Source organism: Pleurodeles waltl, chromosome 5 (assembly GCF_031143425.1).
Source record: "Pleurodeles waltl isolate 20211129_DDA chromosome 5, aPleWal1.hap1.20221129, whole genome shotgun sequence".
NCBI classification, from domain to species: Eukaryota; Metazoa; Chordata; class Amphibia; order Caudata; family Salamandridae; genus Pleurodeles; species Pleurodeles waltl.
This window is the reverse complement of record NC_090444.1, coordinates 269,499,700-269,518,508: the sequence shown is the minus strand read 5'-3', so window position 1 is coordinate 269,518,508 and position 18,809 is coordinate 269,499,700.

The following is an 18,809-nucleotide window of genomic DNA, read 5'->3' as shown; positions in this document are numbered from 1 at the left end:
AAAACTAACCATGGGATAAATGTTAAACCCTTCAACAAACAACGGTGTGCAGAGGCAATGAAGGATATGTAATTCCCTAAGAGAACACAGAGAAGGTGACCTATTATGCCGGGGAAAATGTAAGAAAGCAATTGAGTGAGAAAGTCGAAGATCCATCTTAACTTTGCCCTCTTAACCTCTCCTACAACTCTCACCAAACACTGACAAAACATCAGAAAAAAGGAATATAACCAGATTCAGAAACAAACGTATCTCTTTGCAGCATGACACATCAATGTACCTCATACAGAGAAACAGCTCAGGAAAAATCACCTCTACAAAGCAGAGAAAATTACTTTCTGTGTTATGTTACCCAAAAAGGTTGTTACCTCTTTGATGGAAAAGAGAAGTGCGAAAAATCCAAAATCGCAATTCCAGCCCATAACTTAACAAGTGGAATGCCTTTAGAACAAGCAATGGGTACTCATGCAGCTTGATGATAATGAACAACAAAGCCTAAATAAATAGGGAAGTGAAGGTGAGCCTATAACATTCCAATACAATACTCGACTGAAAATGCTAAGCTAGGACCAAAGTCCAAACCACAAAACGTACAGTGCTTCCCAGCATTTAGGCCCACAAACAAAAACTAAAACTAGTAACAAGAATCAGGGATGCACCTGTGCAGGGAAAGAAAACGCCAACCTAACAGGCTGATGTACACTACATAACCGAAAGCAGTGATACGAGTCAGGGACGTACAGAGAGAGGCACGAAATGTCAAAATCACATCATTTGTAACACTCAGAAAACTACCATGGACGTAGCGAAGGGAAGGGCTACACCAATCTTCTCAGGAACTTAACAACAATCATGAACACTGAGGACAATACTGGCATTTGAAAATCAGAATTCATTCCTCAGGAACGAGCATCTATAATCTTTGCGAATTAATTTAAAGTTTATAACATTCAAAACCTCAAACATGAATACTAAAATCCTGCTACTTTCTTTTACAATCTCCCTTAATCATCTGATCTCAATAATGTTACATTTTCACCAACCCTCCATAAGAGCATCCTTTTTCTCTGAGGTCACTGAAAGCACCACAATATGTACTACTAAAAAGATTGGCTTGTTCTAGGAGACATTAATCTTTATTTACAAAAAAAAGAAGAATCTACCACTGTACACGTGCTTAATCATTGCAATAATTGTGGTTTAATACCATAATTTGACTCTCCCACACAGACTGCTTGTCAGTTTTTGATATAATATAGGCCACCGATACTATTCACTATTAAATAAATATTCCTATTAGATGGACAAAGCATTCACTTACAACTTTCAATATTAAAAACCTACTTTTAAACACTGTTATGCCTAGACCTTGGCACAAAATCAGTTCTGAAAAACTGAAGGCATTCTTTTCCTCTCCTCCAGTGTTTGATATTCTCAACTTTAGTTACTCTGATTATGTATACAAGTCCTCTCCAGTCGGCAATAGCACAGCATCTATCTCCTCTCAAATCAGAATGGACAAATTAAAATGATCCACATCTTCACAAGGCAAAAATGGAGGTCAGACAGGCTGACTGCAAATGATGTTTTTGTTTCTCTTTAAAGCATAAAGGTCTCTAAAAATTTAAAATATTGTCCTACAAAAAAGCCATTCAAATGACCCGTAAGGAGTACCATTTCTATTGCCATACTATTGCTGTTATAAGATCTTTAAAATAAATAACAAACTTTTTAACAGCACAAACTCCATACCTCAATCAGTATGCACACAATCATTTGTAACATACTAGCACATTTTTGTGGGGGTCAATATAACTCACCTTTGCAAAGTAATCAAGGGAATGCTTTGGCCTGTCCCAATTATTAGTATAGCGAGGTGTAAATGTCCTCTCATTGGACAGAGAACTCTGATATTATTGATGATGTAATCTCTTCTCATTCTTGAGCAGTAATACAATCCTCCACCTTTCGTAAATTAATGAAAAGCTGCAAATGTGGTCTCCCTTTGATCTCATTCCCATTAATATATGGCACATAGACGACCCTACCTCATACAGGTTATTCATCAAATTGTTAATCTTTCCCTATGTTTTGGTCTCATTCTTCCTGAACTTAAACTCAGTACCATCAAACCTTTATTGAGAGAAATAAATTTGGAATGTGATGTTATGACTAGCTATCAATCCATCTGCTGCCACAATTCTAGAAATCCTTGCAGTCAAACATTTATTATTTTCTGGAAGATTAAGTTAGTTTTGGACCAGAAATTACCAAATCATCATTCAAGGCAATTCAGAAGATCACCAAATCACTGCCGGGTGTAACACTATCAATGCCTTGTTCAGTCTGTTGCCAGCCTTTGATACGTGGACCACAACACTATGATCAACAGATTCATTCACTGGTTTAAAAAAAATAACTTGTTCTTGTTCATCTCTTTCCTGAAGGATAGGTCTCACAGAGTAATACTCAACAACTTTGTTTTTTTTCCCAATGCCACAAACTCTGGGACCTCTCAACGATCCATACTTTCTCCAAATGTGTTTCAATATTTATATCCTATTTCTCTCTTAGGTAATTAGATATTTTGCTTGAAAATTCTACACATATGCTTAAGTCTCTTCCTGTTTAAGTGGTCCCAATGTCCATTAAAATATGCTAATTGACTGTTTTTGCAGCATCAAAAAAATGAATGAATGATAATTGGCTTAGGATCAATTAGATAAATAGAGAGTTTAGTCAGAAATATGTCTATAGCCCGTCCTCTTACGCTAGAGGCATCCACGTCTGGTCCCTTCGCTCAACCAAATCCAAATGTAAAAAGTCTGGGTATCAAATTAGAATATAAATTCAAAATGGACCCCCAGGTCTCTTCTGTTTCCTCTGCATGATGCTTGCATTTGCTTGAATTGATTCCCTTTGTTCCTCCTCATTCTGAAGATGGTAGAAAATGCAGAAGCCACCATCATTACACTTGATTACTGCAATGTGATACATCTAGGCATCTCCAGTCAACAGCTTCACAGACTTCAAGCTATCTCAACTCAAGCTTCAAGCCCCTGTCATACTTCAGACAAGCCCTTGCTTAAACTTAATTATTTGGCCATTTCTAAAAGGATCCACATCAAAGCTGTCTGTGTTGGTATGGATCAATTCACAATTTTCTTAAAACTAAATTAATACACACTTCACAAACCCTTCTGTCAGTTATAATATAAAATAACATAACATAATCTAATACTTTTTGATAAGTTTCTGCAAGAAAAGAAGGGTGTCTAGTTGTCTGACGTCCACTAATGATGAAAGGAGTGGCAAACAATATGAATAAGATCTTCCTGCGACTCACTCCTTGACCCTTAGAGGTGTTTCTAATCCAGATGGATACTTTGCAGTATTTAAGAGACCGGATAAGCAAATGGTCAAACTGTGGGGAGTAACTAAGTGATTGTTGTGCACATATAGGAATCACTAATGATTAGAAAATGAAATAAATAGACAAACTGGGTGAATTGAGTAGGAAAAATAACCAAACAGTTTATGTATGTCCCACCATAAACCCATACTTACCCCTCTCTAAACTCCTCCATTTATGTGTAAATGTCCCATTTTCCAGACACTCTCACACACCCCAGTCACATTTACTACTAAAATGTATACCTATGTGTGTAGATATATCTGTGCTCGTGGTGGAGATCTCTGCACACAAACATAGGAGAGGTGGTGCAGCACATAGGTTTGTAATTGCAATTCGTAGTACATGAGTAGTACTGTTAAACGTACTACAAAATGTAGTTCCTGAATAAGGCTCCATGTATTTTGAATCTTCATTTCCTATACAAATGTATAGGAAGGTATATCTATTAAAAGGGCATAGAAAATGGAATATGGATTATGGCCTAAGGGATGGAGGTACAGATGGTTTTAGCATTCACAAGTCTTTCTATTCAGGAACTCAGAGGATTTATAAATGCTAAAACCCTTTTTCTAATGTAGTAATCAAAGTTAGTGATTCAGGAAAGTTTTCTGAAATTGCTGAATGGGGTTAGAAATGAATACCAAATTACAATTTGAAAGAGGCATGGTGCGGGCTTTCCTTAAATTGTGGTTCAGTCCTATGTATGAATAGTATGTGACAAGATTTCCTGTAACAAACAAATGAAAAGTTACTGACGTCGATGGTTGAGTGGCAACCTATTTGATATTGAGAAGGGGCTGCCCTTCCCCTTAGTTAATTGTGAGAAAAGGTTCTGGGTGACCATTGCCAAATCTCGGAAAACAGTTAGAAAAAGAAAACTTCTTTTTAATTATTTTTTTATTTTATTTAAATGCAATTGCAGACATGGTGGCCTGCAGACCACCATCCGTGTGATTGTATCCAATTAGTAACAATCTGCAAACTGACAAATAACATGAATTTGCAGGTTGAATTGTGATTCACTCTGATTTTTCATTTTGCAAACCAATCTATTAATACATAGGTAGGTTTGCAAAATCTAAAATGATTCGCAAGAGTTTGGTGTGCATATTTTAGACCGCTTTTGTGAATCAATTATTAGTATATCTGGGCCTAAATGACTTCCAAAAAGTGTCAAAAAATGGCGCTGATCACCAAGTAGATGCAAAGTATCATGATTATGAATGGACTCAAGATAGATACACATTTTTTCAGACTTCAAAATTGTCAGGCTACATTGTGGGCAAGATTTATAGGCCATAACGAAGGGTTTACTGACACTGGGTGTTAATGCATCATTATGGTTCCCAACACAGCTTCGGGTTAAAGACTAGAACAAGATCTTAATGTCCACACAGATGGAGGGTTCAAAGGAATACATTTTGACAAACAAGGAGTTAGATCAAAATAGTGATCAAGAGTCATGGGTACCCTTGACTGTGGAATATGCAATCAACATAGTCAGGGTCTGAGGTGGTTTCTAAATGTGTTGCTTATTCTTGTGTTGAAGAAGGCAGGACTTCCCAGAAGATGAACTGTGGATGCAGACTTTCGGTGTAGTTGTATACTTAATAAAAGGTAATAAGAAAATACTAATGTGCCTTTCTTTTCTCTTCCCCACCCATTGTGGCACACAAATGACATTTCAGGTGGGCAAGGATGTCACGTTGTTGTTTTTTTAGTGCATAATATAATATGTGATCTTTTCTTGTTGCCAAGTATTATTCATAAGCAGAAATACTCAGGGCCATATTTATACTTTTTGACGCAAAATTGCGCTAAGGCAATTTTGCGTCAAAAAAATTTGCGCCGTCTAACGCCATTTGGATGCGCCATGCGGGCGTCAAATTTATACTTTGACGTACGGCGGCGCAACCAACAGGTGGGAGTCATTATTTCGTGACGCACACAGCGTCGGTCTGTCGTAAAGGAAACCAACGTAAATGCGACGCACATCACTATGGGTCGATTTACGACAGCGCAATCGTGAAAACGCCGTTTTTTTTCACGCAATTGCGTCACATTTTTGCGCGAAAACTGCCCTTTCAGGAGAGGAGACCCAAAATGGATCCTAGATGCCCCAACAGACCCCAGGAGGATGAGAGCAGACCAGGAACCAGCCAGGAGGAAGCATACAGGACCCAGGACATTTTAAAAAAAAAAAGAAAGTGTTGCTTCAGTGCAGAGGAGCAGGAAATCCTGGTGAAAGAGGTGACGGAACACCAGCACCAACTTTTCATCAACTCCAAATTGCCACTCAGTAGGAGAGAGGCCATCTGGAAACAAATTGTGGACAAGATTAACAGTGTGGCTGAAGAACGCCGGACAGTCACCGAGTGTAAGAAACGCTGGCATGACTGCAAACGTAGGACCAAAGAGAAAATGGCCAGGAACAGGAAGGCAGCAATGCAGACTGGAGGGGGGAGTCCAGCACAACAAGAGGCCCTGGACCACATGGAGGAGATGGTCGCAGCCGTCATCCCGGAGGAGATCGTCACAGGGATTCAAGGACTGGACAGCGCAGACTACCACGACACTACGCACATGCAGGGTAAGTCGCATGGGGAATCATAATACAATAATGGGGACTGTAAGCAGGGGGGGATACCTACTACACAATGCATGTAAGTCAGCACATATATGAAGTGGCATGGGGAAAGGGGCACGGCAGGGGGGCATGCCCAGTACTGACCGAAGCTGGGGCACGACAAAATACAGCAACCACAACAGTCCCACGGGGACATCCTGTAATTACAACAAGAGAGCCAAGGGAAAGCAGTGGCAGGTGGGAAGGACACTACCTCAAATCCACATCCAGGCACTTGTATTGCAAAATATATTCTACATCAACTAGGTCCCTATCTGTAATGCAGTAGCAAATACAACAACTGTAACTTAACTGCAAACACAGTTGACAATAACACCTCTCATCTCTGTGCAGCTATAGTACCAAATGGCAGAAACCCCACCCTGGAACATACATACCTAAATTAGGGGGTGAGGGTGACATCTGCAATTACTCCTAGAAATAAGACAAAGGTACCAGTACACTCAAATGCCGAATGTCCATAACTGACACATACATAAGCCTAAGTAAACAGCAATAGGAGCCACACAGCACTAACGATACACACATGCTGCATCGTCAGGGTCCCTCACGTGCCTGGCTAACAAGGCTACATCACTAATGTCATACTGTTCAGACAACAACATTGAGGAGGGGACACAGGCAACTGGTCACTGAAACACACCTGCAAAGTCGGACAAACAAATAGGACCTTCATACGATAAACAGGCCAATCCAATTCAAAACACATCACCCAACATCATCTCAAAACATCAAGAATGTTTACATCCATACCACATCCTAACATTGACATGCATAGGTAATGCCACGTTACATGTACAGATCATGCAATGTGAATAAAAAGTGTATGGGGCAGGGCCTGAGAGGCAAGTGTGCTGGCAGGGCAGTCACAACACCCACAGTCAGTCAAAGTGTAGTGTGGCAAGTGAAACGTATACTTTGCGCATTAGCCTCAGGCTGGAGGCCTTTGTGCATCTTACCCTGAATGTACTTATACTCATTTGCTCACATCTAAGTGCCTCAGAGCAATTTGCACTAAATGATTCTCATTGCCCTTCCTATCAGTTAATGTAGCAAATAGTCAGTCCTAAGGTGTTGTCAATTAGTCAAATCACACTGTTTTGCCTACTTCTGCACTGGAGTTTGCCAGAACATATTCACTCTGTGCCCCAGTCAAGGATACCGTCTGGTACGTTGCTGATAGATGTGGTAGGGGTCAAGGTTTGGCATTCCTGCTTAGGGAAACTTTGTCATCACCATGACATATGTCTTTTACATTCACTCCCTTGTCCCAAGACACGCATGGGGGAGTTTCCAAACAGAAAATAACAACTAGATGCTGCCTGCCTTGCTGCTGATGCACAACCAGATCCTAGCCCATTCCTCTGATATGAGGGATGATGTCTCCCCTGTGATTCTGACAGGCAACCTCCAAACTTAACAAGCTGTGCTATACATAGAACATGCAGGGGGAGAGTAGAAACAGTTAGGCACCATGAAAGCTGTGTACTAATGTATTACTCTCCTGCGGACTATTTCAATTCTAACAGTGTGTATTGTTTGTGTAAATGGGGCTCACACCTAAATTCCTACAAGTCAGTTGTACAATGAAACTTCATATCAAACTAATACTGTCTATGTCATTTGTGTATGGGAACCTACCGGAAAAGATACAAATGTGTAGGACCTGAGTGACCACCACTTCCCTGAGAAGTTCCAAAGATGTCATGCGATTGGATGTCTAAACATTCCTTTGATGTGGGAGACCAGAGGCACTGCTAGTTAGTCTTAGCTAAATTGAATATCTGGGTGACAGAGTTATTTTCAAGTGGGTCAAACTTAGTCCCCCACACCATTAGCTATCCTGCTGCCTAGAAAGCCAAGAATCACATGTTGGATAATGAGAGCCCACCCTACAAAATGTCCCTCCATAACAATAGTGAAACATCGAGTGAGGAGTAGGAGAAAAAAACACCTATTCCTAAATAATTACAAAGCAACACCTAGAGGCGACCTGGCAGACATGTCTGAAAGATCCATATCAAACATGTGACACACAGGTGGGCCATAGGCCTACAACAATGCCCTATGACGGACAGCAGATACCTAGACAAACACAGAGTACAATGTTAAGGCATCCAAAGGCTTGTATCTTACTGCAAAATTGTCACAACACAGACACACTAATTGTACCCTGTTTCATTGCAGAGGAACACGGGTCTCCTGCTGATCTGCCTGTCCATGAGTTCCCTGATGACATGGATGACGACACCATCAACCTCCCACAAGAGACCATTGACATGGTCCTTGAAAGCCTCCAAACCCCACCTTCAGTCACAAGGAGGAGCACAGAAGAAGCAGCCACCACAGGAGAACCACCCGCCACCCCAATTGTAAGACCTGCCAGCTCCAACACAGCTGAGGACTCTGACGACACTGGCACCAGCTTCGAAAGAACTGTCGTTGGGGTCCAGCGGGAGCTGGCCAAGGAGGTGCGGGTGGGGATGCAAAATATGGCAGCCAGCCTTGAGGGGGTGCGTTCGTGCATGTTGTCAACTGCTGATCAGGCAGCTGCAATGCAAGCCAGACATTTTCTCTTGGAGGACATTTCAAAAACACTGAAGGAAATTGGCACAGCTGTCATCCAGTTGACACAACAACTCAAACTGCAAGCCACTCAACGTGTGCACGAATGCAACATAGAACCCCTCAGGGCCGACGTGGCTGCCTACCATCGGGATGTGGCTGCCATTCTGAAAAACCAGCAGGCCCTCCTTGCTGCAGTACTGCCCTTCCTTACTCAACAGGGATCAGCCCCCGGGATGTCTGCCTCCATGTCTTCTAACACTGAGGTGTGTGTTGCCCCTTCACAACCAACAACAACAAGGACACACCAGGCAACACACAAATCAGAAGAAGAAGACATGGAACAGATAACATTCACACGCAAGAGTACCCGGAAGCCCTAGTCCCTGCACCATGCCCTACTCTGACCAAGGTCCTACGTTTTGACACATGCCAGTCTCACTACAACTAACCTCAATGACTGTTCGGCAATCCACTGTATGACTTGTCCACCTTGCCAGTGAATGTTTCTCTCCTACCATTTGGCATTTCATGTTCCTCTGCACTGTCTGTGACATCACCCCAGCATGTCAGGAGCATCATCCACACCCCTTCTGTAGGATCACCATGTAATAATGCACCAGAAAGGAGTCAGCAAACATGGTGAATGGACATTTTGCACAACACCACTTATAAATAAATATCACTTGCACACCTATTGTGTCTCTGTGTCATTTCAAAATTCAACTGTGCAGTAGATAACTCCAAAGTGGCTGTGTGGAAACCATGTCCATTCTCTATACTACTGTCCTGATTTCATGTATACTGAATCATCTGTGCAGTGGCCAGGATTGCATCGTAGCTTTACTATACTGAGGAAAATAACTGATGAAGGGACTAAGCACACACAATCATGCTGTGTTGGACAGAATGATGCACCATCTATAGCTATTCTACACAACTAATGGCTGAGAAATGTAGGCACCATGCAATACTAAAATTTGAAATTATGCTGTAGAATGAAAGGAATGATAAACAAATTACACTGCATCAATCACCCTTACGGCGTATACTTCCATGAAGGAAAGTCATGCTGAATCAGTACACACATGATGTAGGTCAGCAATGATAGCAACAAGACAAGAGTGTGAACAAATCATCATCTATAAAGCTCTCCCTGAACTTCACAATGCTGTCCGACCTATCTATTTACCTACAATAACAAGTCTGGAAGCACTCTTTGTGAAGTAGGATACATACCAACCCCAAACCTTGATGATCAATGCACACTACCAATGGTGGCTCTCCAACATGGTGGATACTTACCAAGTTAGCACACGGGTAGCTGGCATGATAAACCTCATAAGCCTGGGGAAAGGGAGCATGGAACACAAATGTCATACTTAACATTTCTGCTACACTGATGTCAAGGCCATGAAAAGGTAGCACCTAACGCATCAGGTAAAGGGTTAACAAAATTTTTATTTAAAAGTAGTAATAAAAGAGGCAACTAAGGGAAAGGTAAACCTACACTAATCTAACCTGACTACTACTAACCCACAACTGTCCCTAACTAACCTAAGCTAAACTTACTCTACACATGTAACGAAACGATCTAAACATCAACCCCCCACCCACCATTAAGAGACAAGACACATGCAGGACAACACTTACTAACCTACACACATACTATACTATCCTAAACAAACATATATTTTTTTTTATTTTTATTTTTTTAATATTTATATATATATATATTTTTTTTTTTTTATTAAACAGGAATCCCAACATTGCCCCCCACCCACCCACCCACACAAAAATATTAGATAGAAAGTATAAGGACCCCCCACCCTCTTACCTAACACTAACTAAGCTAATTACCTATACTTATCCTATAACTAACCCCCCAAACCCAACTAACAGTATGAAAAGAGGAAAGAGGGGAGAGGGGAGGGGTAAAAGTTCAGGAGGGCAAAATAACTAAAGATTTGCCCTCTGAAGTGTGCGCCGGATGGAGCGCACCTTCTTTTTAACCTCCGCCATGTCCTCCGTCAGGTTGTCCACCTTTTGAATTAACCTGTCCAGTTTCCTAGACAATGCCTGGAAGGCTGCAGGGTCAATTGGAGGGTCACTGCTGGTCTGCGTGCCGGTGGAGGTGGAGATTGTCGCTGGAGTGGAGTGGCCACGGGACAGCCCTGCTCCCAACACACGGCTGGGTCCAGGTCTTGAGGAAGATGGCTGGTCCGTCGCTGGGTCCCCTTGGGCAGACCTGGTGGTTGTAGGTGGCACCGTTGGTGGAGCCTGTGGTGTGGCATACCACGCCCCGGAGGCCCGATCGGAATTGTATCTGCGGGCCATCCTCCGATACCCACACTGCACCTGCAGGATGTGCCTGTACCTCATTGCCCTGTGCTCAAAATGGTTGCGCTCTGCGGCACTCAGGTTTGCAGCTGTGAAGAGAAAAGGGAAATATTGAGCATTGAATTTACAGTGGGTTGAATCCCACAATGGCTCATTTGTCCATTACTAGAAATATATTTTATGCAGCAATTGTTACAACATAGTTCACGGAAATGCTCAGAGGAAGTACATGTGAATCATGCATCCCTAAGGTCATATCACACCTAGCATATCCATGTCTCTACATGATGGATGACATCACCCTAAACTACTCATCCAAATCATACCTAAGGCATTTGACATTATGGCACCAGCTCTTCCGCATACTGACTTCAGTACATATGTCATTCTATGTGATTACACTCACACTCCTCACTCAATAGCATTTTTAATTAGTTGTGTGTGTGCTAAGATTGAACCCCTGGCCCAGAATCATGTGTCCACACTAGGTGTCAGATGTAGGAATTTAGGAAAATCAACTAGCAAATTGCAAAGCAGAACGGTGTCTCTGACACCGTCTGCGAGTCGCTATGGTGTCCCTAAAACCCACCTCATGAACATCAATGATGTGGGTTCCAAGTTGCCCCACCTTAGCAACATGGGCACTCACGGGGATGGTGGCCTGCTGGGACCAGCAGAACTCCATAGACGTGACTGTTTTTAAATTAAGCAAGTTATTTCTCCTCAAGTGTAGGCCGTTTACCGGAAAGAAAAATGAGCTGCAATTATTTTTAAATCACAACAATTGTACTTGGAAATTTTCACGGTAATTATTGGTCCCTTAGACCACTGGCTTTTTTGCGCAGGATTCTTTTAGTCCACTCACAAAGGCTGAAGCTTTACAATGAGGACCCCTTCCAGTCAGCAAGGTGGTTACCATCCACTTCAAGTGGATGATAACAGCTACTCACTTTGCAACCACGTACTCGGTTGCAAATGGGATTGCCTACCACTGTGATTTGCAAGTAGGTCTGGTAAAACCCTTCATTATATCAATTTTGAAAAGCATTTTACTCATATGTACATGACCACCAAAGACATTTTGGATTAGGAAACAGACGTTTGCAAATCCCACACAGATATTTATGCCATTTGCAACGTGTAGACATTTTTCTCACTCTGGCCCAAGGTACTAACTCAAGTCACAAAAGGTGTTAAGTACGTGTAACATACTGGTTGCTACAGTCCTAGGTACCCTGTTTCACAGTAACATCCCAGTCTTTGTGGGTGGTGTGGGAAGAACAACCAACAATCCCATGTTCAATGCACACCCAGGAGTGTACAGAAAGTGCAACAATGATGTGCCTTCACACACAACACCTATGAAGGGCTAGCAACACTTTGTAGTCAGCCCAACCTTGTCACATCCCAGGTCCACACATGTCAAAATGTTATGACTTAGCCCAACATAACATACTATTAGTGAGGCATGTTTAACAACACACACAGGGGAGGTAGTACACCCATTCACATGATTCAACTGAACACCTAGGGCATTGCACTCAAGTCACACACACTTCGAGTTCACCTTGTGGAAGTACATGCCCATGGAAGATCCAACCTACAGTGTACACAGTCCATCCTCAACTAGGAAGAAGCACTTGTCATCAATGCCATGTGCCTAAGCTATCTGGGAGACTGTCAGTCTGATATGCAGACTCAGTTCATGGCAAGTCCCTGACCAAATCTAACATTGACCAGTCTATTCGAAATGAGTCATACCATTCCCAATTGCCGCCATAATTGAATGGGCTACAGCCCCTCAATCTGAGAGATGACTACGTATTGCTTTGCAGAAACATAATTCTAATTTGATATCACACTAAAAGAACAAAGCCAATGAACGGCCAGCACATCAAATCATGAATTCTCTTGAACACACAGTAATCCATCATGCGTCATTACCAAACAATGTAAATAGCACTTAGGCGACACTCACTGTAGGTATCGGGGTCGTCAAAATGGGCCACCTCTCCCACGGTGTACGGTGCTGGTCCACCTGTAAAGCATGAAACAAAGATTATACTCAGACTGGGTGAACGGACAAAAGATTTCTGTTACAATGACACTGTGTGAAAATGACATGGTAATGATAGACTTTCACACATGCTCATCCTGCATGGATCACTTTGTATTCAACATTAACATTGGATGAGTCTCCTGCTCCAGTGTCACACCCTACTACACTCATGCAGTGGTCAGGACAGTCAGGTGTCGTCCAAGTTAATCCTCCATTAGTATGCCCCAACAATAATGTTATCCATACATCTCAGCATGTGCATCCCCGAGAGACATTCCAAAACTGGTTCCATGAGGACTGCATGACCACTCACAATTAAACAGGCTATTTGGACAGGGTCAACAGACAACAACCAGACACACATGTGACATATGTGTGAACAACATGACTAACTTCATGTGACGTGACGGCAACACACATGTATAGCATCATCATGTGTTTCCAATTTTCTGTCTAGCTATGGCGTCTGCATCTGTAGGTATGTTGTTTCTACATGACGTACTCACTGGCCATTATGACCAGTGGAGTACAAATGGAGCCGTTCACGTGTTGCTTTTCTGACACAAAGGCAACACTACATTACATGCAGCTACAGGCATCTGGTATGTGTTGCAAAAATGATCCATCGGACTGGTAGCATAGGTCTTCATACACATTCTGCAACAAATACACATTAGGACACATATGTATACCTTTGTAGCGCAGCATTTGAAACATTTTGGGACGCAGAGAGGGGGCGACTTAGCATAATACAAATAGATGTTGAATTTATAAAGCTGTCATTGCGTGTACATGTGTTGCAAGAATGGGGATTAATGTGTATAACCATGGGCCTAGGTTTCCCTGGCATTACACACACTCAGCTACTTATTTTGCAGATTCGCTAACAATCATCACATGTTCACACACCGATTTCTGTCATTCCCATGTAATTGTTTTTTACTCACCAACATGGCCACCAATCTGGAGTCCCAGGTGGTCCAGCAGGTCCTGTTCCCTGGTGATCAGATCTGCCCAGCGGTGCTTGAGTTGGTGTACATTCCTGAGACTCCCATAGACCCGGACCAGGTGATGGCGCACCTTCTCCCACCGGATTTTCCTGGCCTCCGTGTGATACCCCTGTATCACACGGCCCCCAGCTTCCAGCATTAGTGGGAGGAAATGGCTTACGAGCCATATGAAACCCCCCAATTCGTCTTCCCCCATCCTGGACAGGCGAGGCCTACCTGACATATTGAGAGGGATAAGAATGTACCAACAAAATATAAAATATAAAGGGGGAAATGGGGAAAGGTAGAGGTGTGAAAGAAAAAGGAGAAGTAGAAAAATAGCCCAACTAACCCCCCAAACTATGCTACCCACAACAGACTCCCACAGACAATACAAGCTATCACAGGTATAGACAAAATAACACTAAACAGACTGAGACAATGTGATACAACAATAATAGATTGACACTAAGACAAAATACAAGGCACACAGGACACTAGAGCAGTAAAACACACGACAACACCTTTCACACAACCACACAGTCTAGAGAAATCTGAGACTGCAAAGTGAAAGTGAAAGTTACCTCCCAGTACAGATTTTGTAAACAGGATATCCTATTACATCACTTCCTGCATAAAATGGCCGCCGTTTTTATTTTCCCGTTATGCGTCATATTTTCACGCATACACAGTTGTGCGTCAATTTTTTATGACGCATTACAGTGCACATGATGCGGAGTGAAAAAATATGAATATTAATAATTAATACTGTACATGAAATGACCAATATATTGTGCATGTAGCGTCAATTTCACCACGCATACATCATGGGCGTCGTTTTTTTTACACGTACAGTGGTGCACATGATGCGGAGTGAAAAAATATGTTATGAATATTCATAATTAATACTGTACATGAAATGACCAACATATTGTGCATGTAGCGTCAATTTCACCACGCATACATCATGGGCGTCGTTTTTTTTACACGTACAGTGGTGCACATGATGCGGAGTGAAAAAATATGATATGAATATTAATAATTAATACTGTACATGAAATGACCAACATATTGTGCATGTAGCGTCAATTTCACCACGCATACATCATGGGCGTCGTTTTTTTTTACACGTACAGTGGTGCACATGATGCGGAGTGAAAAAATATGATATGAATATTAATAATTAATACTGTACATGAAATGACCAACATATTGTCCATGTAGCGTCAATTTCACCAGGCATACATCATGGGCGTGTTTTTTTTTACACGTACAGTAGTGCACATGATGCAGAGTCAAAAATATTGTGGATGTAAATAATAATTTGAAGGTGAAATATCAAGACACTTTTGGATACATTTGTATCTGACTCTGCATTGTGTGCACTCATGTACGTGAACAAACCGCCGACTTCCCGTTTCTGGCCGCGGCTGAACCGCCGCGGTCAGAATGCCCATCGGTGCACCGCCAGCCTGTTGGCGGTGCTACCGCCAACCTCCGCCATGGCGGTAATTACCGCCAGGGTCAGAATGACCCCCTAAGTTTGCAAGACTCTCAGCGTTCACGATGTGATAATGCGAAGATTGTTTTGCTTGTCTGTGTCCCTTTCTGCATAAACTGGTTTAGTGTCATGTTACAATCTTCCTGCTAGGTTCAAACTGGGACACAACTGTGATGGTCTACTTTCAAATATTAGGTTGGTTGTATGACATATGTGTACATGTGTGTGGGAATGTGGATCCAGTATGACCTGTCTGTGTGTATGTTGTCACTGTAACTTCAAGGTCTCCTCCGGAGTTAGTGGCAGCTGATGTTGTTGCAATTGTGTATTGCTCACATCATACACTTGAGAGAAGCCATTGATGACATGTTCACGTACACATGGATGGTCCCACCCTGTCTCTGAACACGTGTGATGTGACTTTCAAATGATCTCCAATTTTGGGCTGGATGAGAGACTGTTTCAGTTGTTTGGATCCGGCATGTGTAATTGTCACATTTGTACTCTTGTTGGGCTCTGTGTATGGTAATGTAACATGTCACATCCTACCCTCTGTGCATACAGTTGTGATGTTTATTTTTGGTGTGATGAATTTTAATGGCATTCTTGATCAATGAGACGACATTCATCTTCAGCTATTTCAAACTAAAGGTGGTCAGAAATGAATAGGCCAAAGCATGATGTGGTGTTTGTTATCTGTGTTTATTTACAAGTGTGGAATACAAGTGATTATAATAACTTAAGTAAAATAATTGTTCACAAGCTGTTGGCGCCTACGCACTCCTGCTGCGGTGTTAGGTTGTTCCCCCTCCTGTTGCAGGCCAGCATCCTCCTCATCATCATCCTCAGGCATGTCTGGGTCCGGTTCAAGGAGGGGAATGTTCCTTTGTACACAAATATTGTGTAATATGGCACAAGTGAGTATGATTTTGCAGACCATCTCTGGGGAGTATAGTAGGCTTCCGCCAGTGTTGTCAAGGCAGCGGAACCTTGACTTTAGGATCCCAAAGGTCCTCTCCACAATGCTGCGTGTCCTCTTGTGGGCGTCAATGTATGCCCGCTCAGCAGCAGTATTTGGGTTCCCATATGGTGTCATTAGCCAAGGCTGGATGCCATACCCCTGATCACCTGAAAGAGAAACACAGAATGGTATCAATTAGATGTAGGAGGCACTGTTGTACGTATCTTTGATGGCAGTAGTTGTATTGTGTTGTCTGTGATTATTTTGTGTACTAATGTGACAACCTATGGTTGTTGGTGGAAACTTTGGCATTGTTTTTTTTCCTTGGCTGAGCAAGTGTTTGTTGTCTAACTGTTTGTCAGCAGGATGTACTGGTTTCTCAAGTACAGTGTGCCCTCCCTTGCATTGTGACTTGTGACACAGGTGTCCGTGTGTCCTCACTGGGGGTGTGATGATAGTTCCATGCAGAGTTGAAACATGAAAGGGTATTAGAAACGTTCATATGAACATAGCCAGGCCATCCCATCCCTTAAAAGTTATGCATTGTATTAGTGTACAGGTTATTGTGAGACTTCCAATTTGCAAGGTGACATTTAGGCAACCACAGTCATGAATGTCTTCACACTAAGCTGTGGAGTAAATTCAAATGTGTGAGAGGTTCAATGGTGACTTGTGACACATGGCTAGTGATGTGAGTACCTCAGTGTGTTCCTGTCTAGGTGTTGCTATTGTGGTGTATGTGTTGTTTATCCTAGAGGGTTTCTGTGCAGTGAGTATATAAGTAGATTTTTGTCCTTACCAACAAGTAGTCCATTGCCATACCGTCCATCCTGGAAGTGTTGGTTGATGGTGGAGTGACGGAAGATGAATGCGTCATGTACACTCCCAGGATATTTAGCCACAATGTTGCTGATCAGTCCTTGGTGATCGACTATGGCCTGCACGTTGATGGAATGTGTGTGCTTCCTGTTGCGGTAGAGGTGTTCACTCGCAGCAGGTGGCACAAGGCGTACGTGTGTGCAGTCGATTGCACCAAGGACGTGCGGAAAGCCACTGATGGCGTAGAACCCCTGTTTTGTTTCCTGCTGCTTCTGCACTGTGTTAGGGAAGCAGATGTGGCGGGGTGTCAGTCCAATGATGGCATCCAGTACTTTAGGCAGGAATGCGGAGAAAGATGGTTGTGAGATTCCACCAACCAGGGCACCAGTTGTCTGAAACGAGCCACTTGCCAGCAGGTGAAGTACGGCAAGCAGCTTTGTTTCGGTTGGGATAGTGCGTGGAGTCACTAAAGTGGGGGCCAATTGCTGTTCAATATTTGTCAGCAGCTGCTGAATGGCCTGCCAGTTCAACCGGTACCTCTGGATGATGTCTCGTTCCCTGAGGCCATGCAGGGTTGTTCGTGGGCGGAATATCCTCTCCTGCCTTCTGCGCTGTCTTTGGGGTCCCTGCTGTTGTTGTTGTGGCTGCTGTTGTTGCTGCAGGGCTCTGTGTCTACGTGCACGTTGAAGAAAAAGCACCTCCATGTCTCCCTGTTGCTGCTCTGCTGCTCTGCTGCTCTGCTGCTCTGTTGTTTGTTCTGTGTGCTCTGATTAAGTACAGGTGTGTTTGCCCCATTTTAACGCCTGCCCTGACCCAGGCATTAAAATTTCACGCTATTCGTGCTTTGCGCCATTTTTTTGCGCCGCCTGCCGCACGGGAGTGATTTTTGCCCTGGAGCATAAATACCACGCACCGCTATGTGCGTCTGTTTTTGGACGGGAACGCCTACCCTGCATGTCATTAACGCAGGGCGGGGTGCCGCTTCCAAAAACTGCCGCACATAGCGCCATTTTCCTGGTGCGCCGGATCGGGCGTCAGGGTTTAAATATGGGGCAACGTTTGCGCTGAAAGTGCGTCAAAATTTTTGACGCACATTCGGCGCAAACGGAGTATAAATATGCCCCTCAGTGTTCAGTGACTGTTATGATTATTTGCAGCTGATATGCCGAAGCTTTAATATTTCATAACTGTGTCTATAAAATGAGGGAAGGCGCAGTGTAGATTATGTAATACCTTATCTATAGAGTTCTTCTCTAATTGATTGAGGCCCTTAGCCTCCATGATTAAGCCTCTAAGGATGAGGTACTGATTAATATTTAATTTATAGCCTACAAGTTTGGGATAGTTCTTATAAGTGGATTTTTAATGTGTTTCATAATATGCTTCACTGTCCCTTTCACTGTGAGTTGAGTGTATTCCCCATAGGCTTACCAAGGCTTACTTGTAGTTCTAACAGTTTCTCTTGTTGTTATCTTTTATTCTTTGGATGTTTCCATGCCATGAGGCGTCTGTT